This window comes from Numida meleagris, chromosome 26 (genome assembly GCF_002078875.1).
Source record: "Numida meleagris isolate 19003 breed g44 Domestic line chromosome 26, NumMel1.0, whole genome shotgun sequence".
Classification (NCBI taxonomy): domain Eukaryota; kingdom Metazoa; phylum Chordata; class Aves; order Galliformes; family Numididae; genus Numida; species Numida meleagris.
The window spans coordinates 1,470,318-1,484,284 of NC_034434.1; the positions used below are offsets into that span (position 1 = coordinate 1,470,318).

The following is a 13,967-nucleotide window of genomic DNA, read 5'->3' on the forward strand; positions in this document are numbered from 1 at the left end:
ATGGAAAAACGTCCTCATGTTCGTGGGAAACCGATAACTGCCGTGTGCCGCGCGTCAGGCCGAAATGGCATCTATCATTTACAGCCTAGGAAAGGGATACGAGCCTCCAGATAAGAGGGAGAAGACAAAGATTAGTTTAATCCCTTCGGTAAACATCCGCCATAGCCGGGCGAGGCACCGGCGCGGGGTGAAGCTTGTAATGCTTATTTATTTCCCTTCCTGCACGTGAAGAAATAAAGCTGAAATAAGGTGTGAGCAGGCGCCCTGGGCTGCAGGCCGCTCCTTTCCTTGCTGGGCTGCTCTGGGGATGCGGTGCAGCCAGGCCCTGCCGTCCCCCCGCTGTATTCCCATGGAATACCAGCAACCACGTCTTGAGGAGTTCACCAAACAGCTGTAAAATCACAACTCTCTGAGTTTGTTTTAAAATATTTCTCCGCGGGTGTCAACGCGTTTGCCAAGAGGTGAGCGCTGTTGAAAATCTGCCCTAATTTTCTATGTAAGTTAGGCCGTTAGGTTAAATCGGCCTGCTTGTAAGTTAGTGTGCTAGGCAGTGTGGGTCGCAGGGGGTACAAACCGTCCTGGTAAGACTGATGCATTTGAGTGAATGACATTTGGGTTCCCTGCTCTCTTTATTGGGTGCTCGCCCCCCGTGGGTCGCTGCAGTGCGTCCCCCGTTCTGTGGGAATCTCTTTGGGGCACAGCATTGACTTAATGAGGTTTGAGCAAGAGGAACACAGCGTTGGAGGCCAAGGCACACGGGGAGCAAGTGACGGGGAACCAGAGCGCGTCGGCTTAGAGATAAATAATGAAAAGAGCAGCACCGGGACGAGAACTCGTCTGCTGTTTTGCCAAAGGATTCCTTTTCCTCTCAGATCTGAGTCAGACAGCAGCAGCTCTACCTGTGGTAGCTCCTTGCTGGGTGCAGCAGGCTGTGGGGTGGCAGGAAGCGTTCTGACTCGGTGCTGGCCGAGGAGGCTGCTTCCCCCGCTGTTATTTGCAGCTTGTTTTTGAGAAAAGCACACGGGCTGCCCACTGCGTTTCCATTCTTGTTGCGGGGTCGTGTTACTGCCGCGTAAGCCATCATGGAATCACACAGGTTCTTCACTCAAGGTTTGATAAAGGGAAAAGGCATGTTTAGCAACGCCTGTGTTGCTATGTCTTTTGCCATAGCGTAGATCTTTAAGATAATGTGGAGATACCATCTGTGTATCCGTGTGTTAAGGTGTTCTCCAGCACTTGAGATAGCGTTTCTAGAAGGCGTGAAGATCCCCCAGGGTAAAGTCTTCTCCATTCTATAGACGTGGCTGTTGGTCTCCAAGAGCTCCAGAAGTCTTCTTCAGAGCAGGAACCTGGGATTTTGAACCCAATTTTAGGTAGCCTAAAAAGAGCCTCGGGGTCATGCTTCACTGTTTGAAGTAATGCATGGGGCACGTCACACCTGCTGAGTGCTGACAGTGTCACTTCCAAAGCTGGAAGTTATTTTCATTTGGAAAACACGGCAGAGCTTGGCAGTGTTTCCCACACATCTGTACCGCCTTCAGCTGGGGGAATTTGGGAAACAGAAGTGAAGTGTGGGCACGGCAGGAGGGAAAGCTCACTCTGCAAAGTGGGTGTGCATGGGACGTGTTGGGAAGCAATCGTTCTCCGTGTCCGTTTGAAATGAAATAAAAGCTTGTTTTTCTAATGTGAAAGAAATACTTCCGTCCGAGTTTTCAGACTTTTTTCAGTTCTCCTAGCAGTGCTGAAGCATAAAGAAAAATTGCTTTTCCCATTTCCCCAAAAGAACAAACGAAAGGACTGTAGGAAATGACACTAAAACAGTCAAAAATGCGCAAGAGTTGCAAAGCCAAGGATTTAAACCATTGGAAAAGAGGGAACTGAGGCTTCCATTGTATTTTATTCCTCACTTATGCCTGAACTATCCTCGCCTTGGGCCCCATTTTCATTGCATTGCCTGTTGCATAGGTATTTACACCAAGGTAGAGCCTAGAACACGGGAAACACTGCTGTACTCCTTACAAGAATTGCAAGGTGCCAGCACACAGCTGGCTAATTGCACAGAGCCGAGGGAACAATGCGCTGGGCTCGTGTTTTCCAGCTGTTACCTTTTCCTTGTGTTCCTCGCTTGTTTGCCTGCAGTTGTGTGTTTGCACTGTGCCGTCACAAGGCCCAGCAGCTGAGCTGCGATGTTGGCAGTGGAGCTGCAGCAGACGTGGCTCAGTTATTGGTGTAAAGAACCTTTGGCTTTTTTTACAGTACTGAACGCATTTGTCGTGAGCACTTAGCAAGAATAGCATCCAGAGGGCCGGCTGGAAGCAAGAAGGGGAGGACCTTTACTGCACGTGGATAAAATTGTTAGCTGCGAGGCCAAACTTGCTTTAGATTGGCAGCTCCAGCCCTCAGCAACTGTCCCCAGAGCTCAGCAGCGCTCATCTGCTCAGCTCTGTGTTCAGAAACTACTGCTCGCAGTCCTCTCGTTGCCGCTGAAGTTAATGTGTGGCTCGTGGTCATGCAAAGTCAGTTCTGAGTATTCCCCAGAAGGTTTCGCGTTCGTTTTCTAAACAGAGAGGAGAACAAAAGGGAACGCTGCTGACATTAAGCTTTGCGTTATAACCAGCTGCCGGAGCTCTGGCTGCTGTTGGTGGCTGGCCCCAGCTTCTGAGCACTCATCTGCTCCTCCTTCACCTATGGGTGTCACTGCAAGAAGTCGTGGGAAGGGGCAGCGGGGACCTCGTGCACAGGCTGTGCTGGTCGTAGTGTGTGCTGAACAAATGGCTGACTGGATGGCGTCCACTGGAGAGCGGTTTTATCAGCACTGGTAATACTTCAGTGCTGTAAATGAGGGGAATTTGGGACTGTAGCACGGGTGTTTGTCAGATGATGGACTTCTCCTGTGTTGGAAGGGAATACAGAAGAGGCAGTGTTGATGCAGAACAATTAGAAGGTGGCTTGTGTGGCTGGGAGGGGGGGATGAGGAGTGGGCTGCACCGTGTTGCCTTGTTCTGTGGCAAAGGCAGAACCCGCCCTGGGATGCCTTAGTGCCTATCAGCCCGCGTCATCTCTGCCCCTCCTCCAGGACAATTAGCACGGGGTTTTTATGGGCAGCTGTAAAGGTGTGTTTGAGAAGGTCAGAGAGATGTCCCCAGTGTGTGCGATTCGCCCGGAGGGAAAAAAAAAAAAATAGTCTTTTATTTTATTTAATTGTTCTGAAGCTGATTTAGAGGATGGTCATTAGAGCAGCCGTACCTGCTGCATGGAAGGTGTTCTGAAAGCTAATGACCGAAGGAACTAGAGCAAATCCACTAATAGGGATGCAGGGAAGGTAGCACTGACGGGCACCGAGCACAGGGGCCGGTGGTGAAGCAGATGGACGCTTCTCCAATGGCTCTGGAATTTACGGTGTGAAACGGCCTTTGAAGCCGAGGCAGCTCTGCTCTCTGTTGGAACAGCACTGGGATCTCAGCTTTGGCTTTGGGGGCTGTGGACGTAGCCGGTGTGAGCTCTGGGAAGGCACACACACACACACACACTGCGGGTAGGACGGCTTCTCCCCAGTGCAAATCCCACGGAGAGAAGGCAGCTCCCGGGGCGCAGGGCAGGAGGAGCGCGCTGAGCTCGGTGCTGACGATCCCCCAGCCTTTGTCTGCCGTGTCTCCTTGCTCCTGTCGGAGGTGAGGAGGAGGTTGTGCTCTGCCCTCTGCCTCCTGTGGCTGAAGCGGCGCAGCCTGCGAGGAAGGTTCGTGTGAGCGTCAGCATGCTTTCCCGTTCGGCCCTGGCAATGCTTTTTAAAGCTCAAACGCTTATTTTTAGGGTTGACAATACGCAGCTCTCTGTATTGGCCCACAGGAAAGTAAAAATAGACGGAGGGGGATCGTGCAGATGTACGTGAATAATTCTTGGCAAAACCTGTGATATATCCCTCAAGCGCTCAGTCTTAAGACATTTCTCTTTCTCTTTTTTTTCCCCTTTCATTTCCACTTACACATTTTGCTGCGCTAAATCTTTTGAAATGAGATCATTCTCAAACGCTGCCGTTTGCAAATAGTTTCCTTGGTGCTGGGCTTTCTCCTTTTTTTTTTTTTTTTTTTAGAGCTCCTTGAGCGTCATCCATATGATTTCTATGGGTGAACATGGGATGGACTGCTGGAATGAGCAATGTCAGTGTGCTCGGTCGTTTGTTCCTTGTTGTGCTGTCCTTCCTGGCGGGCTGTGCATTGGAAGCACGCGTTCCTCTTGGCCTTGCTTAGGTTTCTTTACGTTTGTGTACGCAGGTTTCCTAGCTGGGGCTCGCAGCATGGTTTGAAGGCAGCCCAGAAGGATCCTTAATGGCTCTCCTGGAAGATGTTCAGCAGCCACTCCCACTGAGCGCTTCCAACGCTTACACACAGCGCCAGAAGCAATCTGCAGTGAAGTATAAGGTAAGGGATGATCACTGGAATGCTGTAGGCTTGTGTTAAGGACCCCTTTGGAAGCTGAGATTAGAACTTGTACATGCATCTCTTTGCCATACAAGAAATATATCGTGGTCTTTCATACACCCTTGTTTTTCTCGGTGGTGCTTGGGGCTGCAGCACACACTGTTCCAGAAGTCCTGGTAGCCCAGCCATTAGTTCGGGCAGTCCCTTTTCTGCATTAGTTCAGGCGGTCCCTTTTCCCCAGAGTGAAAGAATTCTATCTTGTGCTCAAAAGTTGAATAGTTAAAAAAAATAAATACTTTGAACTCCATCATAGCCAGCCCTGGGAGCCTCTCAGGGAAACTCTCCTCTCCCATGGATGCAGCCTGGGCTCTCTGTCCCTCCTGCCAAGGTCTCATCTCTGACAACAGAACAGAGATGTCCTGCTGCCTCAACCACTGCCTCATTCCCTCAGAGCCGCTCGCACTCTGAGGCTTTATTTTTTATTTATTTATTTTACCTTTGCTTACTCTTCCTGTTCTCATCGTCCAGCCTTGATCAAATCATCTCACCGAGTTTCAGCAGCTCCCTGTTTGTTACCCAGGTGTAAGGGACGAAGCACCAACGGGGATGATCCTCTGCTGGGGTGTGCTGACATCGCAGCTTGCGCTGTGTAGCACTGCTCTACTTCTGCTCACATCTGAATTCCTGAGTGCTGTTTCAGGCTTCTTCCTTCCAGGCGTACTGTAATTTTAAACTTCGAGTGCTTGATTTTGGTAATTGTGTTTTTTTTTTGTTTTTTTTTTCTCAAGTTAATGTTTCTCACCTTTGATTTAACTTTTAATCTCCTGCACCCATATGTTTTCGGGACACAAATCCTGATGCTATCGTTACAATACATGGACTGCAAGGTTACTTTGCCTCCCAGGGTTATTAACAGTGCAGCCTTGGGTACGTGTAAAGAGTCAGTCATGGACTCAGTGTTAAAACAGAAGCTGCCTCTCCTGGAGGTTGTGGTCTGAGGGCAGGCAGCCTAGGGGGCATTGCAGAGATGGACTGTCCATAGGACAGCATCAGCGCTGCAGTGGAGATGTACAGTCTCAGAGCTCTGGATGTAAGGGCTCATCACCCAGTTCATGGAGACCCTTGGCACCCCCCTGCTGCTGCGGTGTAACGCGAGGACTCGATGTTTCCCTGACAAGGGCAGTTCAGAATGTTCTTGCTGAACCTTCCTTTGGGTTCTTTCCCCTGGCTCCAGCCCCAGCCTTAGAGCTGCCCCCGTTCTTGTGGTGCTCGTGGTTCTGCTGCAGTCTGTTCCCGGTGCATCTTGAAAGCGGGTGCTTGTGTAACAGAGCAGGCAGATCTCCTGCGCTCCGCTCAGCTTGCCTTGCTGTTCCTTTAGCAAAGGGTGTGAATGGTCTCCATCTCCTATAAAAGTGAATGTAATGCAGGGTGTGTGGAAAGTGAAAGTACCGGAAAAACAGGCTGTTTTGTTACTGCCTTTCCTGATTCTGACTAGAACAAACTCGTTAGGGGTGTTCCTTGTCTGCTTGAGCTTCAAGTGAAGAAATGCTGCTTATTCTCTCTTCACACACAGGCTAGCGAAGGGAAGTGTCATATCCTGCAAATGGCAGAGGAAAGATATTCTCTTTTTGTTTTGTATAGAAGAGTTTGAAAATGGCTTGCATCACCGGTGTGCATATAGCATGAGTAACGTGGTCACTTCAGTTCCTCACCGCACACACACACTTGCTATCGCTTCAATTTCCCAAAGTCCTTATTTCATTAAACAAAATGTCCTCGCTCACTGCACACACTCAGATTAGAACAGTGCTGTCAACTTCCCGTAATTTCTGGTCCTCCCTCAAAAGGTTCCAGTGATTGTGCTCGTCCTTTGGAAAATGCCGTGTTTGTGGGCTGCTGCACAGGCTGCTGTGTACAGGGTACTGCCTGCTGTGGGATAGAAGATCCAGCAGCACAACAGCCAAGGCTGCTGCTCTCCCTTCCCACGTCCAGCCACTACCTGGCAGGAGCAGCTCTGGATGCTCTGTTTCTCTGGTTAGGTCACTGAGGTTGTTAATTTTCCTGTGTGCTCCTTCATCTGTGTATGGAGATGAGCACTTTGACATGGAACCGAACGCTGTGTAACCTAACCCTTGCTTGTGTGGAAGGACAGCACTTGCTTTGTTACCTTCTGCAACACCTTGGTGTCTGTGGGCTGCAGAGACTGCAGTAAGTGACCATAGGTTGGAAAGCTTGGACTGAGTTAACGCAAGTTGTAGTTTATCATTGCCTTTCCCAGCTATACTAGCTGTTCCATAACCCCCAACAGGTCTTACCACCATTCTGTTTGGTTAGCTGGTTGCTTCTGTAAAAGACTTTGGGGAAGAAGAGTTAGGAGCTGTGTGTACAATGGTATGCCTAAATATCCCAGCAAGAGAGTTGTGGACGTTGGAGCAGCACAAAGCTGCCCAAGTGTTCCCTGTGCTTTTCTTGCAGTGTTTTGCTTGGTTAATCAGGACACTTCTCGGTTAGGCATAAAATGAAAGTAAACGATGAGAACAAAGATGTGCTGAGCTACTTGACAAGACTTGAGTACAGGGTACAGGATCTGTGGGTGTTTGGCATAGCCCCAGCACTGCAGATATTTTAGCTCTTGCTTATTTTTGATTCGGCTCGAATATGGCTTACCTTGAAAAAAAAATAACTGCTAAGTATCTGTTGTTACACAACAAAGATTCATAATGGAAGAAATTGCATGGCAAAGCTGTAGGCACAAGTTGTAGAGTTCAAGTGCTGCTCTGAACTATCCAGGCTCCAGCCTGTCATGAAGCACTCAGGGAACAGCTGGTTTGCTCTGTCAGATCACCCTCTTGGAGAGCAGAAATGCACAGGGAGGCTTCAGAGAGGAACAAGCCACGTGGCCCCGCTGCCATTGCTTCTGGTCAGGTGTAAGCCTTTGTGTTTTGGAAGCACCTAGGATGGGATGCTGAGGAGAGCAATAGTGTTCCCAAAGGGATGCTCTCATGGGAGTCCTTCATAGGGGTGAACCAGCAGAGCACCTCCTGTAGATCTCTTCCAGTGAGGAGCCCCCAGACTTCTGGCTGAAGTGGTGGAGGGGCCTGCAAGCTGTGGCAGAGCCCTTCCCACCCTGCCTGTCCCTGCTCAGATAGCTCGGGGGTGTTGCTGGGCTCCTTTGCCAGGAGTGTGCACGCGGCAGCAGGAGCAATGTGTAGCTCCCCAGAGTTGCCTCGTTAAAGTGTAAGTCCATTATCAACCTTTGTTTCTCAGGGGTAGGTCTAGTCTGCAGACAGCACCTCTGGAACAGGAGAAAGAAATGACTTTCTTATGTGTGGGCTTCTGTTAACAGTCAGTGCAAAAAAAACCAACATAAGAGACAGAGGCAAGGGCTGCAGTGGCAACCGGGATCACCTGAAGTGAGGAAAGGGTTAAAAAGGAACTGCAGCTCAAAGCGTCATTTTTCACTTTGTAAATTCACCTCAAGTACCTCTAAGTGTCATTTGTCCTGCAGATCTGGATTCCTGTGCTGCCTCAGAGCGCTGGTCTTGCTAGCAGAGGGATCCGCCGCCGAGCTGCAGGCATCTCCAGGGTGTAAGCCAACACCGGCCCGGTGGCACACAGCAGCGGCTCACAGCAGTGTCAGAACGAAGGTTCAGAATAACAGAGCGGTTGGGAAGGTCTGCGGGAAGGACGTATCAATAAAACATAGAGTAATAGGCCCAGCAGGCTGCATTTTGGGCATTTCCTTGCCTTTAAGATACACAATTCTGAGGGGAAAAAAAAAAAAAAAGCCATGAAGTGTTATTGATAAGAAGCAGAGCCTCCATTTTTTTCCCCTTCTGGCTTTGTGCTCCCACAGGAGGCTGACACCAGCAGCCCCATGGAAGCAGTGTGAGGGCTGCAATGGGCCTGGCAATCTTCTGACCTGTCACCTTGCTGGGGAGCTGTCATGAGAAAGGCAGCAGTGCTTCCAGGAGACACTGAATAGGAGCAGAGAAAATTATGATCATTTTGCTGAAATGAGAGACCCACACCCCCTTTCATAATAAGAAAATCCTTTGAGTGTAGCCCACACATGTTTCAGAGGCGGCTGCTTTACTGATCACTGCAAGCCAAAATGTTCTGTCAGCGCACACCTACTTCCCAAAACCAGTTGGGTTCATTAAGAGAAGGTAACATTTCAGTTCATGTGCCCTTTGGAAAATGGAATAAACAACAATCTCGATTCCCTTGGGATAAAAAAAAAAAAGTGCAGGTTCTGCCGGCTGGTTTGTAATGTGAGCGTGCTTTGCACGGTGTATTTTCACAGCTGCCTTATCAGTTTCCTGAAATGAATCAGGGCGGAGCAGACAGTTGAGGAATGTCATGAAAAAAGGATTTGGAGCGTTGCTGTGGTTCACGATAGCGATGCCCTCTTGGGATAGCATACTGGAGTCAGGAGATCCTACCTAACACTTTTACAGTATTATTACAAACAAATTCACCAGCTGTGGTGTCTGCCCTGGGCTGGAGGCACGCTCTTTGCTCTTTGTGGCGCTCTGACTTGATGCCGTCCCTGGGCAGGAGGCACTTCCAGCTCTCCCACTGGGAGATCCCATTTTGCAAAATGAGGCGGTTTCTCCTGTTGTAATTCATCGCAGTGGGATCGCAGAGCTTTGCAGACCTGAGTGCTTCCTGGTGCTGAGGCTTCAGCTGCACGCAGCCAGGTGCTGGGGGTCAGTGCTCAGTGCACCGAGCGCTGCCGGGACCCGCGCTGGTTCCAGTGGGGCTGATGTGGTGTAGGAGAAGCAGAGAGACCCAGGAGGAAGCGCTTTGTTGTGTTACATCTGGAAAGAGTTACTGTGCAGTTTGCCCTTCCCTGGTGCTCAGTTAACAAAGTAACCGCTCAGACCCACTCTCATACAGCGCTTTGGGTTTTGGGGTAAGCAGGCAATAAAAAAATCCATCTTGATTGATTATATGAGTTGAATGGGAGACACGGTGCGCTGGAGAATCTGACTTGTTCTGCTAATGCTGGGATGGGTTAATGGAGTGTATGGGACTCTTGTAGCAGTTTCACTGTATGCCCGTTACTCCATCACATCTGAGAGTTACGGCGCATTTCACAGAAATAGAGTGAACTGAAGCTTTTTCCTTTCCTAAGAATGACTTTGACTAAAGCTGTACTCTTTAAAATACAGCACATGAGATCAATTTATCAAACCGCTGACAGTTGTACTTGAAATAAATAGCCTTGCGATCTTATTGGCTTGCAAAATACCGGATTGCTGCTTTAGAACCAGTATGGTTCCGAGCTGTGATGGTGCAGGAGAGCTGTGCTGCTTCCCTAAAGGTCCCGTAGGTGTGGGCTGCCAAGGGTGTCCGTGCCCTACAGGCACCTGCTCAGCAGAGCTCTGCGTTGTGCTGTTCTGAATTCGATGCTCTCGTGATAAGGTTTGTTGTCTTCTGGGAGAAATTGCTGGAGTTAATAATTCTCCACCTACCTGAGAAGCTTAAATTGTGCTAACCTGGGAAATAGTGATCTGCAGCAGGTCTTGTGTCTGATCCCATCCCGTGTGTGCAGCGCGACTGCTTCTGTCCGCACGTTGCACCTGCCCTCATGGGCTGCTGTGAATTGCCCGAGGAATCCAAGCCAGAACTTCAGTGCCCCAAATCAGGCTCAAATTTACCTATTTTATGACAAATACAGTCTCCATGGATGGGATATCCCGCTGCTGACACAAAGTCTGTTTCGATGCTTAACCCTCCTCGCCATTAGAAAACTACTCCTCATTTCCAATCAGAATCATCATTGCTGCGTTTTAAGCCCATTACCTCTTGTCCCGTTCATGTCAGTGATGGAGAACGAGTAATTCCTTGCTTTTCCTATTGACCTGAAACATGCATGAAGGTTGTTGTCTCCTTTCCTTTCATTTTAGCACCCCAAATTGCTCCTCTCAGTGGAGAAGAGAAAAGGAATAGGTGGGACGTGCAGACAATAGCACCATAATTGGTCGTCCTTTTACTGGACAATACTTATTAGCAGAAGTCTTTTCCTAAACTGATTGGGCTAATTAGAACCACGAGACTAATTTCGGGGGCTCGCAGCCCCTCTAGCAGCAATCTTTGTCTGCGCTCTAGAAGAGGACTAACGAAGATACCGAGCTTCTCAAAGTTTTCCGGCTGTTCTCCTTGGTCAGCCAATCCATGCCGTGTTTGTGCGCTCAGAACAACAGCGAAAACCGGTCCCTGCTGAACAGCTTTCCAGAATGCAGGGCCAGAAATACAGAGGATGAGGTGCGGGAGGTTCCAGCTGATGGATGCACACAAACTGGGAGCGTCGCTGCTCTCGGTGCGCGGTGACCACAGAGCGCGTCCTGGAAACAGCTTGTCCCAAAACTGCAAACAGTTGTGTAACTCTGCTCCTACCACAGATGAACATTTATTTGATTGGCATCAGCCATCGTTAGCAATGATCTTGTGAACTCTTAAGGGCGGAGTTCAGTTGGTCGTGGCATGACCCAATGGAGAGAAGCCAGAAGCTGCTGTTCTGGTTTGGGCCGGGGCACACACAGATTCCGGTACTTCTGTCTGCAGAGAACACACCGAGCTGTAACGTGGACAGATTGGAAGGTGCAATAATGACTTTTCTGTCTTTACCTGAGTGCTGTTTGCGCTCTGGTAGCTGTACCCCGGTGTGCCAGAGCGGTGTTATTTCAGTCAAGATGTTATCTTGATCACATGCAATCATTAAAGCTCCCGTAGTGCCTCTCAAGTGGAAAATGTTGAGATTGGCATTGTTGCCAAATTACGATCTGCATAAACACATCCTCTCTTCCCAACTTGCAGGTACGATCTGCCGTACACTGTTACTCTTTCACTAATGGGTGTTTGCTGTTAAACACAAACTCCGAGGTTCTCCTTCGCAGTGGTTTCCGTGCTGTCTGCCCATCGCACCCCTGAGCAGGTGTGTGCATTAAGTGGGGCTGCTTTTACTCACCCTCTTGCTCGTTTCTCCTCAGAAGCTCTGTTTGCAAGTCCCTGTGTCAGCCGTGGCTCAGATGGAGGGTAATGCTGGCATTCAGTGCAACGCTGATGGCAGAAGAAGGATCACAAAGCGTGTATTTATTCCCATTTAGACAAAATGCAGTCGGTTACCCACAGGTCAAGGTGCTCTTGCCAAAAATTGCAAAAATGAAAATTGAACAGCCGGCAAAACAGAAGTCTCCCTTTCCTCCTGCAAAAAAAAACCAAAAAAAAAACCCAACCCCAAATCTATTTGAAAACTCCCCAGGCTGCACAAATAGATATGCTGTTCATTAGTGAAGGGATGGTGGAACCGCTGTTCCGTCAGACTGCTGCAGCATGAAGAAAATCAGCATCTCACATGTAGACCATTACTCTAAAATGTTTTCTCCATAGGCATCTATTTCTTAGGTAACAAATATTGTAAGCAGTGTTTATTTTTATATGGTCACGCTTAATAGCATCCATCTGGAAGTTTATCTGATGGTATCTGAGTTAAGAGACTGAGTGTTTTAATATCTTACCGTAGGTATTCTAGTTAAGAGACAAGGTCTTGTTTATTGCAGCCATTTTATTTTTCTTTGCTGTTGTGCAAACTTCATGTCAGTTCGCTGCAAAGACCACAAGAATTGATTGAGGTTTTATGTCATTTTTTTTAGCTCCCTGTTTTGCCAGAAAGACGTCGGAATGAGTGGTTTTCAAGCTAAGGGGCCAGAGGTGATAAGGTGTGGATGTGACCAAAGGGGAACTTGGACCAGATTTCTGGACCAAAATCCAGAATGATGACCCTGAAAACTCCCTCCATCCCTGAGTCCATCCTTGAAGCCTTAAGTGCTACGGGTATTTTGTGTTGATATTCTTCAAATACCCGCAGCTGTGCCTCTGCAGTCCTGCAGGTCTGGGTGGGTTGGTGCTGCACATAAAGTCTGAACAGCCGGGATGCAGGAACCAAGCTTGCCTGTGTGTCTGAAAGGCATTTTCAGAACAAACCCTGTACGTTCCAAGGGGATCTTGGAAGATGCAGGGGAGGCCGTGGGGGTGGGAAGCAAGGATGCTTTCTTTTCAGTCCGCAGGGATTTCAAACCCAAGCACCTGTGTTCCTGTTCGCAGCTGCTCTGCTGCCATTGCCTCGTTCCCTCTGGCTCCTCAGCTCTGTATGGCAGCATCACATCTCCCCGTCGTCCACAAACCCGTGGCCTCGGATCTGTTTTCTTAGTAACGATACGGCGACATATATAAAGCAGCTGACATCAGTTCTGAGAATATTTTCTCGTAGGTGGAACTATTATGTTCGCGGTGCTGTAACACAGAGGCAGTGATTTGCTATGCTAATAAGTCGCTGAAGGAAAACACGGGAATTATTCTGACGACGCCTTATTCCCCGCTCGTGTACGTGGTTTGAAAAGACCAAAGGGCAGCGGCAGATCACCAATGAGAGACAGCACTTCTGCTGGAGGCAGCGAGGGAGGCGGGAGGCTGCGTGTTCCCGTGAGCACGTTTCTGGAAGGTTCCCTGCTGCTGTAATGCTGAGGTGCTGACTGCTCTGCCCGGAGGGGGAGGCCCTGACCCCGGAGGTGTTGCAGAGCCGCGGAGCCGTGGCACTGAGGGACGTGGTCGGTGGGCACAGTGAGGATCTGAGAGCGCTTTTCCAATCTTCGTGGCTCTGTGGTGATGAAGGACGTGATGTCCGTTTGCTCTGGGCCGTGCCTGGTTCCCAAAACGTGGCTCTGTCCGTCTGCTCTGACGAACACACAGCCGAGCCTGAGCAGCGCGGCCTCTGCTTCTTCTGGCCGCTCCCGAGTGGGGCATTTCGGCCATCCTTTATTTTTGCCCAGGTGATTTCCTGACTCACACCCGCGATTGCCGCGTTGCTTCACCCGTTGGGCCGTTAGTTGGGCGCCGTGGGCAGCGCTGAGGGAAGGGCGAGGGGACGGGGCACCGTCCAGTCCAGCGAGCTTAGGGACTGTAATTAACTAAATTAAAGGGAACGCTTTGTACTGAGGTTGAAAAGATCCTTCTCTTGAGTAAGGCCGAAATATCAACTCCGTCCGCCGGAGCGGGGCCGGGCTGGGCACCGAGGTGCGGCCGTGACGCCTCAGCCCCGCACTGACGGGCGCCGCTCCCGCCTTCCCGCCAGCCGCCCTCGCTGCGGGCCGCGCCCTCACCGGGCGGACGCGCGACCCCTCACAGCGCGGAGCCACGCCCACTCACGGCACTGACCACGCCCATCGCCGACGGTGGGAAGGGACGCGCTTTGCGTAGCCACGCCCCCTCATGAATATCCATCCGCCCCGCCCGCCTCACCTCCGCGCGCATCGCAGGGAGGGAGCGAGCGAGCGAGCCAGCCCGGGGGCGCGCCCGCCGTTCCCTTCCCCCTCCGCCCGGGGGGCGAGCGCGGCCCCGCCCGCTTTTTCCCTGCGCCCTCAGCGCGGCCCTGCGCGCGCGCTCCCGAGAAGTGACGGCGCGCTCTGGAGGGAGGGAGTGAGCGCGCGGGGAGGGGCGGTGGGTGCAGAGCCGCCGCCGCTCCCCGGGAGCAGCCGCAGAGCC

The 13,967-nt window shown here is 50.5% G+C and overlaps 1 protein-coding gene across 10 annotated transcripts in view; it reads left to right on the forward strand.

Moving 5' to 3' along the window:
- Positions 1-13,967, forward strand: part of TANC2 (tetratricopeptide repeat, ankyrin repeat and coiled-coil containing 2) — a 193,032-nt gene that overhangs the window by 13,379 nt on the left and 165,686 nt on the right. For all 10 annotated transcript variants that reach the window (XM_021377628.1, XM_021377631.1, XM_021377629.1 and 7 more), the window contains one exon: positions 4,272-4,418. The gene's annotated coding sequence lies outside the window, so the exon portion shown is untranslated. The remainder of the gene's footprint in view (positions 1-4,271; positions 4,419-13,967) is intronic.